The sequence below is a fragment of the Scylla paramamosain genome, chromosome 32 (assembly GCF_035594125.1).
Source record: "Scylla paramamosain isolate STU-SP2022 chromosome 32, ASM3559412v1, whole genome shotgun sequence".
In the NCBI taxonomy this organism is placed as follows: Eukaryota; Metazoa; Arthropoda; class Malacostraca; order Decapoda; family Portunidae; genus Scylla; species Scylla paramamosain.
Window position 1 is genome coordinate 1,930,123 of NC_087182.1, and position 11,132 is coordinate 1,941,254.

The 11,132-nt window shown below is 40.8% G+C and overlaps 1 protein-coding gene across 1 annotated transcript in view; it reads left to right on the forward strand.

Moving 5' to 3' along the window:
- The first annotated feature begins 8,006 nt into the window (after positions 1–8,006).
- The window catches only part of LOC135089012 (espin-like), a 112,121-nt gene continuing 108,995 nt past the window's right edge, over positions 8,007–11,132 (forward strand). Inside the window, exon 1 of the mRNA XM_063984147.1 lies at positions 8,007–8,145. The gene's annotated coding sequence lies outside the window, so the exon portion shown is untranslated. The remainder of the gene's footprint in view (positions 8,146–11,132) is intronic.

The window sequence follows — 11,132 nt, forward strand, 5'->3', positions numbered from 1 at the left end:
AATAATAATAATGATAATCTGCACCTTCACGATTTTGTGGTGGTGTGAAGTGACTCCACTCATATATCTCCAACCTCCAAGAGTCAAATAACTGTTTTATATTTACAGAGGAAAGAAAATTTTAACAGCATGATGTCAGAAGGGTCTGGCTGAAGGTTGAAGGTGGCAAGGGGGATGAGGAGTGACACTAATGGGGAAGGGAAGAGAGAGGGCGCTGCAGGGGACATGTCTTATTCAGTACTGGTCATGGTTTTTCACTTCCTTTGCCTCGTCAAACATATGGTCCCTCTTCCTGTCCCTGACCTTCGTAAACCTTTCTCTCTCTCTCTCTCTCTCTCTCTCTCGTCTCTCTCTCTCTCTCTCTCTCTGTCTCTCTCTCTCTCTCTCTCTCTCTCTCTCCCTGCCTCTCACTTATATGGTCAAGATATTTTCTTCTCCACAAATGCAGAAAGAATATTGGACTGCTACAGTTAGTCTTCTATGATCTGTCAAGGTTTCACTCAATAGAAAACGGAGTCAAGGTGGAGACGCAGAAAACTGTTTGAAAAGGTAGACTATACTATTCTTTTATTAGCTCTTACTTTAAGAACCGTAATTGCTTTGTCTTAACTTTTCTGTTTTACCATATTTTCTATATGTTTGAGAGACAGAACAAACGAAAAAAGAAAAAATGGCTTAAGAACCCTGTTTATAATGTCTTTCCCAGAAATAAGAGGCAAATAGAATAACAATTTGAATGTAAAATTTATAGATTCTCTCTCTCTCTCTCTCTCTCTCTCTCTATCTCTCTCTCTCGCTCTCTCTCTCTGCTCTCTCTCTCTCTCTCTCTATCTCTCTCTCGTCTCTCTCCTCTCTCTCTCTCTCTCGTCTCTCTCTCTCCTCTCCCTCTTCTTACATCAGATACACACGTAATAACCCACCTCCAGTATTCTAGCAACTATTTAAACAACAATTTACCTTCCACCCTCTACCTCCCAACCTGCCCTTCGCCATCCTCTTTAACCTTCCACCCATCCATCCTCCACTTCCTCTCTCCTTCCTTTCCTTCCCCCTCTTCCGCTATTCTTCCGTTTATGTCGTGTTTATGTCCCAGTACTTATTTTCCTTCGTTTCTTCACAATTTTCGTTAACATTTCGTATTTTCTTTCCTCCTTTTTCTACTTCCTTATCTTTACTTGTTCTCTGGTATCTTACTGATTTCTTTTTCTATTTTTATTTTTCACGACTAGTTTTCTCTTATTTTCATTGCAATCAAGATCAAAAGTCGTTTAGATTTATTTTTATTTCTCTTTCCCTTCTTTTCCTATATTTTCTCCCTTCTGTTACTTTTTTTCCTTCACCTTCATTTTCCTTCTCTTTCTCCTTATTCTACTACTACTACTACTACTACTACTACTACTACTACTACTACTACTACTACTACTACTACCACATCTTTCACAAACCTAGTTATCTCACTATAATAAATTAGACAGTGCGGTGCCTCCTCTTCCTCTTTCTACTACTACCACTACCACTACCACTACTACTACTACTACTACTACTACTACTACTACATACTACATAAAGTACTAGACATCTTACGCTAATCTGCATATATAATTTTACTCAAATTAAACAATACAATTTCTCACAGGCAGCCTCGTAAGGACCAGCAAGTCAACTGGTGCCCTTCCTTTGTGTTCATTTGGGTGTTCCTCTTCCTGGCCTCTAGAAACAGGAGCAAGTGGGCGGTGGCCGGGCATGGGGTCTCGCAGGTCACGCAGGTCAAGGAGGTCACGAAGGCAGTAGGTGGTGGCGCAAGTCTGCCACACCTGCCGACTTGCTCTTAAATATTGATTCACGAACTTGATGTGTTTCGTAAAGTGTTAATTTGCTTTTGAGGTTTAATTCGGAGGGAAGGTCTTAGTTTTCAGTTATTGGTGTGGAGTGTTAATTTGATCTTTCTTGACTTGTTCGTATGGCTCGTGAATTTCAGCTTGTTTTTTTTTTTTTTTGTTGATTGTAATATTGATTCACGAGCTTAATTTTTTTTTTTTTTTTTATTTGTTGATTTGCTTTTGAGGTTTTAATTCGGAGGGAAGGTCTTAGTTTTCAGTTATTGGTGCGTGGTGTTTAGTTTGATTTTTGTTGACTTGTTTCGTATGGTCTTTAATTTCAGTTTGTTTGTTTTTTTGTTGATTGTTAATACCGATTCACGAGCTTAATTTCATTTTTCTTGACCTCTTCATTTGGTTTTGATTCTTAATAGTTTTGGAAAGTTTTAGGGTAAAGGTGCTTAGAAATACATTATTGTCTTTATTTCTAACATTCCTTTTGGTTATAATTTTTGGCCTTGCATAGTCAGGGAAAGAAAATCAGTCTATTATATTTTCTTTGTTGATTTCTTTTCTAACCTTGATTTTATAAGGAAGTTAAAGGTTATGGAAAATTATAAACACATTATGGCCAATATTAACATTCTTATTTTGTTACAATATTAGGTTTTGCATATTCAAATCAAAGAAACTTAGTCTATATTATCTTAAAGGTGAGATTGTGTGTTAGCATTTACTGTTTTAGTCAGGAAGGACTGCACAATCTCTCTCTCTCTCTCTCTCTCTCTCTCTCTCTCTCTCTCTTCTCTCTCTCTCCTCTCTCTCTCTCTCTCATCATTGCCATGCACACTGAATTACTGATGGAAAGCTTGTGAGCCGAGGAATACAGGAAGCTCAGAGGTGATGGAAGCAAACACAAGTAGATTGATATTAATTACGTTATAGATTTCACTTCCTGTGCTTAATGGCTCGAGGAAAATATTTAGGTCGACTTGTTATATACAGCTTGTACTACTGATGAGGCTGGAACGGTGATAGAGATTGGTACTACTACTACTACTACTACTACTATTGTTTGAAGTATCTCCAATTACATCATCAGCATCATGTATCCTCTGGTCTTCCCCGTTTTCTTTTTTTTTTTTTTTTATTGCAAGGAGAGACGGAGGGACGAGGGAGAAGGGTTGGGAATTCCTCTCTACGAGCTATGCAAGTCCGCTACGCTAGAGGGGAAGCGGATCTGTACCCTTTTTTTGCTACTATTTGTTTTCCTCCTTTTTTTTTTTGTTTACTTTTTTCTTTTTTGCTCGTATATTTGTGATTATCTATTATTTTCCTCCATTTTTTCTTCATTCGCCTTTTTATTTCTTGCTGGTACATTTCCATTTATTCGCTTTTTTTTTTGCTGCTATATTTGTGTTTATTCATTATTTTCCTCCCTTATTTTTTCATCTTTCTTTTTTGCTCGTTTATTTGTGATTACCTATAATTTACCTCCATTCTTCTTCTTTTATATCTTTTATTCTTGCATTTACATTTATTCGCCCTTCTCCCCTTTTCTTCTTTCCTCTCTGCTTATGCAAGGAGAAGTAGAAAGTTATGTTTAAAAAATATCATGGCAAGGGTGGAGATGTTGAAGCCACCACTACTTATTGCTACTGCTACATCTGACGATAATGATGGTAGGTAGTAGTAGCAGTAGTAGTAGTAGTAGTAGTAGTAGTAGTAAGTAGTAGTAAGTAGTAGTAGTAGTAGCAGCAGCAGCAGTGGTTCTAGCTAATTGTCTGGTTGCATATATGAGTCTTAAGGAAAGGCAGGTAGAGGAGGCGAAGGAACAATTAGGTAACGGGCGAGGCTTTGTGGGCGTAGGTGTGCGCAGGCGCGTCTGTCATCCCTGCGCTCAAGGTCACTGGGTCACTTTTCTACTCTCTCTCTCTCTCTCTCTCTCTCTCTCTCTCTCTCTCTCTCTCTCTCTCTCTCTCTCTCTCTCTCTCTCTCTCCTCTCTCTGATATTTTTTTTTTTTGTTTCAAGACAGAATTAGCAACAAAGAAGAAAGCTTACCAGAATGACAGGTCGTGTGGTTTATTTTAGGCACGTGTTCTTCTGTGCAGTCATATCTTACTGGCTAATCATGATGACAATGAGTAAGAGGAGGAGAAGGAGGAGGAGAAGGAGGAGGAAGAAAGAAAATAAGAGGATATGTATCGAGGCCGTGGGTTAAGGACGGGAGGGTTAAAAGACTCGTTGTTGTGGTTATCGAAAAGGTTCAGGTGAGGAAGGGTCACTGAGGCCGCCAGGCTGTGTCATAACCCTGCCAGGAAGACACAAGTATTCGTATCACGCAACTAATCTCTTATTTCACTAGTGTTTGGTTACTTGGTGGATGCTCGGGCGAAGTTTGGCTCCCGTACTGCGCAGAGTCGAAATTAATGACAAGATCGACTGCAGATATTAAGAAAAATCAATGGGAAATGTTTCTTAATTTGTATCTAAACTCTGACTTAAGTTATTAAGACTTGTGTGCATCTTGTTGTTGGAGATTAATTAATTAACTGATAGAGACTGAAAATATAAAAACAAGGAAGCACTATTTTCTGTATATGCTAAATTACACGAATACAGCACCAGTAGATTTTTATAGCCAAAAATGATTCAGTGTCTCTTCAGATCGACACCGAAAAAGCATGTTTAAAATTACAAATATGATAAAGCACTTTTCTATACGTGACAAATTACACAAATAGAAAATGAACACTTACATAGTAAAAAGAATGATTAAATATTCCCTTAAAACCATAGAAAAACCTCGTTTACAACAAATTTAACTATTTCACTGCGACACGAAACAATTAGCAGCACCAGAAGCAATGCACGAAGTCTTTATAAGCATCTACAAGAAAATTAGCGATGAAAAGAATACATTTTGCAATTTCTTGCCAGTTCAAAGATTGGATGTGGCAGTAGAACAAGTAAAGACGTCGCAGAATGATTGATAATTAGGGAAAGGTGTACCAAGCGGCAGCCAAAGGGTTAACTAATGAAACGCACATAATAAGCATCAGACAGAAAAAAAAAATATGCAAAAACCCACAAAAAAAAATCAAGAAAACAAAGCGTCTATTCACAAACACGAGGACACATCAAATATAACGAACTCTCAGCCAATTTAAAGTAGAGCATTGAGTAGCCGGAACCGACAAAACACTCCCTGGTTAGCATACAAGAAAAAGGTCACGCTCGGAATGATACAAAGAGCGTGTTGTCTCTGAGGAACCTGCAGCCACTCACTTGCACCTGCCACCTGTTCCTGGCCACGACCCTTCCCGCCCCGCCACCTGTGCCTACCTGTGTTTACCTGAGTCATTAGTGAGCCCACGTCCTTAATTAGGTTTCTTTCATCTAATGAGAGGGTGAATAGATGCAGAGAGAGAGAGAGAGAGAGAGAGAGAGAGAGAGAGAGAGAGAGAGAGAGAGAGAGAGAGAGTCTTTAGCAGCCCACATAAGCATTAATTTAAGAAGTCCTCTAATTCATTATCGTAAAAAAGAATTATGATGATAAATATAATATGATAAAAGATGAAAGTTAATAAAAATAAACGAGAAATTTAAGTACAAATATTTTTAAAAATCCAGTAGTTATTAATCATAAAGTAATAATGATACGTAGATTAAAACAAAATATGGAAAGTGACAGGAAGGAAAAGAAGAAAAGTAAATGAAGATAGAAAACAGCCTCTCTCTCTCTCTCTCTCTCTCTCTCTCTCTCTCTCTCTCTCTCTCTCTCTCTCTCGATCCTTCTACTAAGATATGAAAGAAAAAAATATGTATTTATTCTGACGACAAGACTCAGGAATTGTTTATATCAATTGTGTGTGTGTGTGTGTGTGTGTACTGATCACACACACACACACACACACACACACACACACACACACACACACACACACACACACACACACACACACACACACACACACACAGTAAACTTCACCATTACCTAAAAAAATAAGCGACAACATTTATAAGCGTCAAGGAAAATATGTCACTAGGAAAAGAAGAAGGAGGAGGAGGAGGAGGAGTAGAAAGAGGAAGAGGAGGAGAAGGAGGAAAAAATGCTAGAGTGAGAAGAATGACGTCAGCGTGATGGTGGCTACGGGCAGGGAAAGTTACGTATGACCCAGCCTGTCCATGCCCTAGAGAGAGAGAGAGAGAGAGAGAGAGAGAGAGAGAGAGAGAGAGAGAGAGAGAGAGAGAGAGAGAGAGAGTTCATACAGTATAAAGACTCTCTCTCTCTCTCTCTCTCTCTCTCTCTCTCTCTCTCTCTCTCTCTCTCTCTCTCTCTCTCTCTCTCTCTCTCTCTCTCTCTCTCTCTCTCTCTCTCTCTTCATCATCTTACGTCCATCGCCATATCAATTACATATCAATTACATACCAGTTAAGAAGAGGAAAGAAAAATTAAAAAGAAGAAACGAAAATACGAACCAGAGAGAGGAAGAGGAAATAAGGAAGAAAGGAGAAACGAACTAGAGAGAGAGAGAGAGAGAGAGAGAGAGAGAGAGAGAGAGAGAGAGAGAGAGAGAGAGAGGGAGGGAGGGGGGGCTGAGGGAGTGAGTGCTAGTTTCTCTTCTACGGTGGATACCCTAAGCAAGCGCGGGTGGTGAGGGCTGGGTGGATCTGGAAGTAGAGAGAGAGAGAGAGAGAGAGAGAGGGAGAGAGAGACTGGACTTGACTCACTAAAATTCAAGCTGGTTATTGGTTTCCTACTTTGCTTAAGTCTTAGAGTTTTTTTTTTTTTTTTAATCATGTCCTTCACTTGCGTTTGTTGATGTTAGTTGGTCGAGGTTAAATTGTTTTGTTTTGTTTTGTTTGTAAGGGTGTGACTGCTTGTGTGTGTGTGTGTGGGGGGGGGGGATATTGTGCGTTCCTCTACGGGGCGTGGTGTGTGTGGGTGTGTGTGTGTGTGTGTGTGTGTGTGTGTGTGTGTGTGTGGGGGGGGGATTACTGTGAAGAATATTTTTCCCTTTACCATTCTCTCTCTCTCTCTCTCTCTCTCTCTCTCTCTCTCTCTCTCTCTCTCTCTCTCTCTCTCTCTCTCTCTCTCTCTCTCTCTCTCTCTCTCTCTCTCTCTCTCTCTCTCTCTCTCTCTCTCTCTCTCGTCTCGGTTTCTCCATGCGGGTAAACATAAGGTAGAGGCTTTTGACATTAATTAAGACTTCACCTGTGACTCACCTGTTGCTTCGTTTTCCCTAATATGTTTCTCTTTGAGTGTCCTAATTAGTGTGTCTGTGTGTGTGTGTGTGTGTGTGTGTGTGTGTGTGTGTGTGTGTGTGTGTGTGTGTGTGTGTGTGTGTGTGTGTGTGTGTGTGTGTGTGTGTGTGTGTCACCATCCTTCATTTCCCGTTCTTGCAAAACCCTGTTAAAAAAATATCAGTGTTTTGGAAAATGTTCACACTTAAAAGTTTTGTGTTTCTTGCGTTTTTTTGTTTTGTGGAGTGCATGTTTTTTAGTATATAATAGTTAGTTGTTAACCTGTGTGGCGATGGAGGAAAAGGAGGGGGAAGAGGAGGAGGAGGAGGAGGAAGAAGAGGAGGAGAAGGAAGAGGACGAGGAGGAGGAGGAGAAAAAAGAGAGATAGACAGAAAGGCAGAGAGAGAGAGAGAGAGAGAGAGAGAGAGAGAGAGAGAGAGAGAGAGAGAGAGAGAGAGAGAGAGAGAGAGAGAGAGAGAGAGAGAGAACCAAAAGAAAAACCACCAAATCCACCGAAAAAAAAAACCATAAAAACTTGAAATACCAGAATTCCAACGAGAAAAAGAAGACAGACATAAAAGAATAAAAAGGGACATGGAAAAGGAAAAGCAAAAAAACGAGATAAAATATAAAAAAAAACAGGCGGATAATGTGCTAAAGAAAGAAATCTGGAACGAGGGAGGGGAGGGAGGAGGCGGGAAGAGGGAGCTGGCGGAGGGGAGAGAGTCAGGCGGGAGCGGTAGGAGGTCCGGAGGAGGTCTGGGTAGAGAGGAAGAACCAGCCACCAGCCACCGACACACTGCCTCATTTACTCCCGGGCGGTGAGTGGGGAAGGGTGTGCGTCGCTCCGTTCCCCCGTTAACCAGTGGATAAAGTGAAGTGTGAGCGATGGCGTGAGGGAAACAGGAGAAAAAGAGGCGCACGAAGGACAACAGTGGCCCTTTATGAGTGTCAGTGTTATTATTGTGCTTGTTGAAGGGGAAGTGCTGTGACCGTCAGTGTTTTTGTCACGTGTCCTTACGGGTTCTGCTTTGGTATGTCAACAAGTGAGTGTGTGCTGTTGCTACCGCTGCTGTAAAGGTAAATACTGTCTGTGTGTGTGTGTGTGTGTGTGTATGTACGTGTGTGTGTGTGGGGTTTATGGTGCATTGTGTAAGGTGTTGTCACGGTGCTGGTCTGTGTTCAGGTTGTATTTAAAGGGTTATTTATTGCACTCGTCTATTGTGTGTCCCTCGTGGTGGAGTGTCGTGTGATTTACTTTAATTAAGGAATCATAATGGGTGTTGTTAGGAGTTATATATAGCTGTCTTAGTCTCTCTCTCTCTCTCTCTCTCTCTCTCTCTCTCTCTCTCTCTCTCTCTCTCTCTCTCTCTCTCTCTCTCTCTCTCTCTCTCTCTCTCTCTCTCTCTCTCTCTCTCTGTCGCTGTCGCAAGAACCACATTCTCTCACCACCAGAAAACATATCGGAAAAAATTATGTCTCTTAATGTTGGTTACTGCCCACCACTGGACCACTGCTTTCATCTTCTACGTGTTTTTTGATCCAAACTTTTCCATTACGTCTTCTCTATTGCTCTTTCTTCACCATCTCTTCCCCCGTCCCTTCTTCTCTCCATCCACTTACTCCCTCCCTCCATCCACTCCTTCCCTCCACCTACTACATACCTCACGTGTCTCCATCTCTCTCTCCCAATCTCAGTTCCTAATGCCTGGTCGTCTCTCTTCGTATATAAAGATTTTTCCATCAACTCACTCCATATTAGTTAAAAAGTTCCACCGCTCTCCTCCATCGAGTTTGGTAGAGCCTGTTCAACTTGAGGTTTTGGAAAAGTGTGTGTGTGTGTGTGTGTGTGTGTGTGTGTGTGTGTTGGTTGGATATCACGGAAAATTCAGGTTTGCTTTTTTTTTTTCTTTTTTTTTCATTAATTCTTTTCTCCTTGTCATCTTATTACACCCCTTCTTCTCTTCCTCCTCCTACTCCTCCTCCTCTTCCTCCTCATTTGTCTTTCCTCTATCCCTTTCTTCCTTTTCCATCATCCTCGTAATCTCTTCATCTGAATTATTTTCTTTACCCCTTCCTCTTCCTCCTATTTTTCTGTCTTTTCATTATCGCTATCTTCCTATCTTTGTAATCACTTTATCTAAACGGATTTCTTTTTCGCCCTCCTCCTCCTCCTCCTCCTCCTCCTCCTCCTCCTCCTCCTCCTCCTCCTCCTCCCCCTCCTCCTCCTCCTCATCCTCCCCTCAGCTCTAACGGAAGACGTCTGTAAATTTATATAGCTGTTCCGTTATGTGTTTTACTGTTCTTATTGTTAATGTTTTTTGCCTAGGGATTGAGTTTAAGCATCCCAGAGAGAGGGAGAGAGAGAGAGAGAGAGAGAGAGAGAGAGAGAGAGAGAGAGAGAGAGAGAGAGAGAGAGAGAGAGAGAGTATAGAAACTAAATTAATTATTCATCACTCGCTTCCTAAGAAAAATGAGAAGGAAATAAAGGAAAAATCATTATACTCTTTATCTAATTATCACACACACACACACACACACACACACACACACACACACACACACACACACACACACACACACACACACACACACACACACACACACACACACATCCATAAGCATCCAAACACAAATATATCATTGTCTTGCATCATACGTATCATGAACTTCAAACGCTTACGGAAAAAAAAAAGTCACACACATACACACACACACACACACACACACACACACACACACACACACACTTTCACAGTCCTCCTGAAGGGGAAAAAATAGAAGAAAGATTGCCTCGCCTTGCAACACACTCGTGCCATAACTTGTCTTGGCTTCGTTGCATAAGTGGCGTCTTGGATCAACTCAGGAGGAGGAGGAGGAGTAAGAGGTCATAACATTCTTGACAACATAACACCGTGGATGGCTAGCTGTGGAATGAAATGAAAGTGAAAAAATATGCCTGGAACCAGTGGAATCGTCTCTCGTTTTAGACCATTGTGTGTGTGAGTCCGCGTGGGAGAGAGCGTCTAATGAAAAGGGGTCAGCGAGGAACGTGAAATGTCCGAGACTGGGGATACGTGAGTGAATGACGGCAAGAAGCAGTGTCCTCAGGGTGAATATGGAGGCTGGAGGTGAAGCAAAAGTGCAGCACGTGAGGTCCTTGTAAGGCTCACCGGACGAGTAAGAAGCAACGATTAGAAACGAGTGAAGGGAAAAAAAGTGACTCTGAAGAAGTGAGGGATTGAAGTTAGCGAGTGTATGAGAAAAGGAGATTAGGAAAAGGAAGTGAAGTATAAAAGGAAAATATAGATTGTAGGATATATAAACAAGGATTAGCGGCGAGTGTAGGAGAAAAAGACTAGGAAAAATAAGTAAAGCATTGAAGTTAGCGAACTGTAGAAAGAAAATGGAAACTGTAGGAAATAGAAGCAAGGATTAGTTGCAAGTGTAGAAAAAAATACTAGAAAAATTAATAAAGGATCGCAGTTAACGAATATAGGATGAAAAACAAAGAAGACTGTAGGAAAGAGAAGTGAAGCAATGAAGCTGTTCGATACGTAAGCTTCGATACTTAAGCTTCATAATTATCTGGGATTCCTGGTGTGGCTGTGAAAACTTGTGTCCTAGAGTCTTGAATGGAGGAGTGGGAAAATATATCCAGTTAGATGCTACGTGTTGGTGCTACTGCTCTTCTTGGGTCAATATCTCTGGTTCTCAACAGTCTACAGAACTTTCTACCAACACTAATAATGAATATTTATATCTATATGTCCCCCCGTTGCCTCTTCGTATGTTTATATCGTTGATCCTCAGTTGTCTAATGCCTCTTACCTCCACTATGTTCATATTTCTGATGCTCAATAGTCTTTAGAACTTTTTAACTTCTCTAAGCAATGATTATTTATCTATATGTTCAATTAAGTCCCCTAACTCTCTTGTCCCCATATCGCTAATTCTCAGTAATCTACTCTACAGCTTACCCCACTAACAATAACTATCTATCGACATCTACTACAAAATCTTTCACCTCTGCAGTCTACAAAACTTCGTACTTCACCAACAATAAC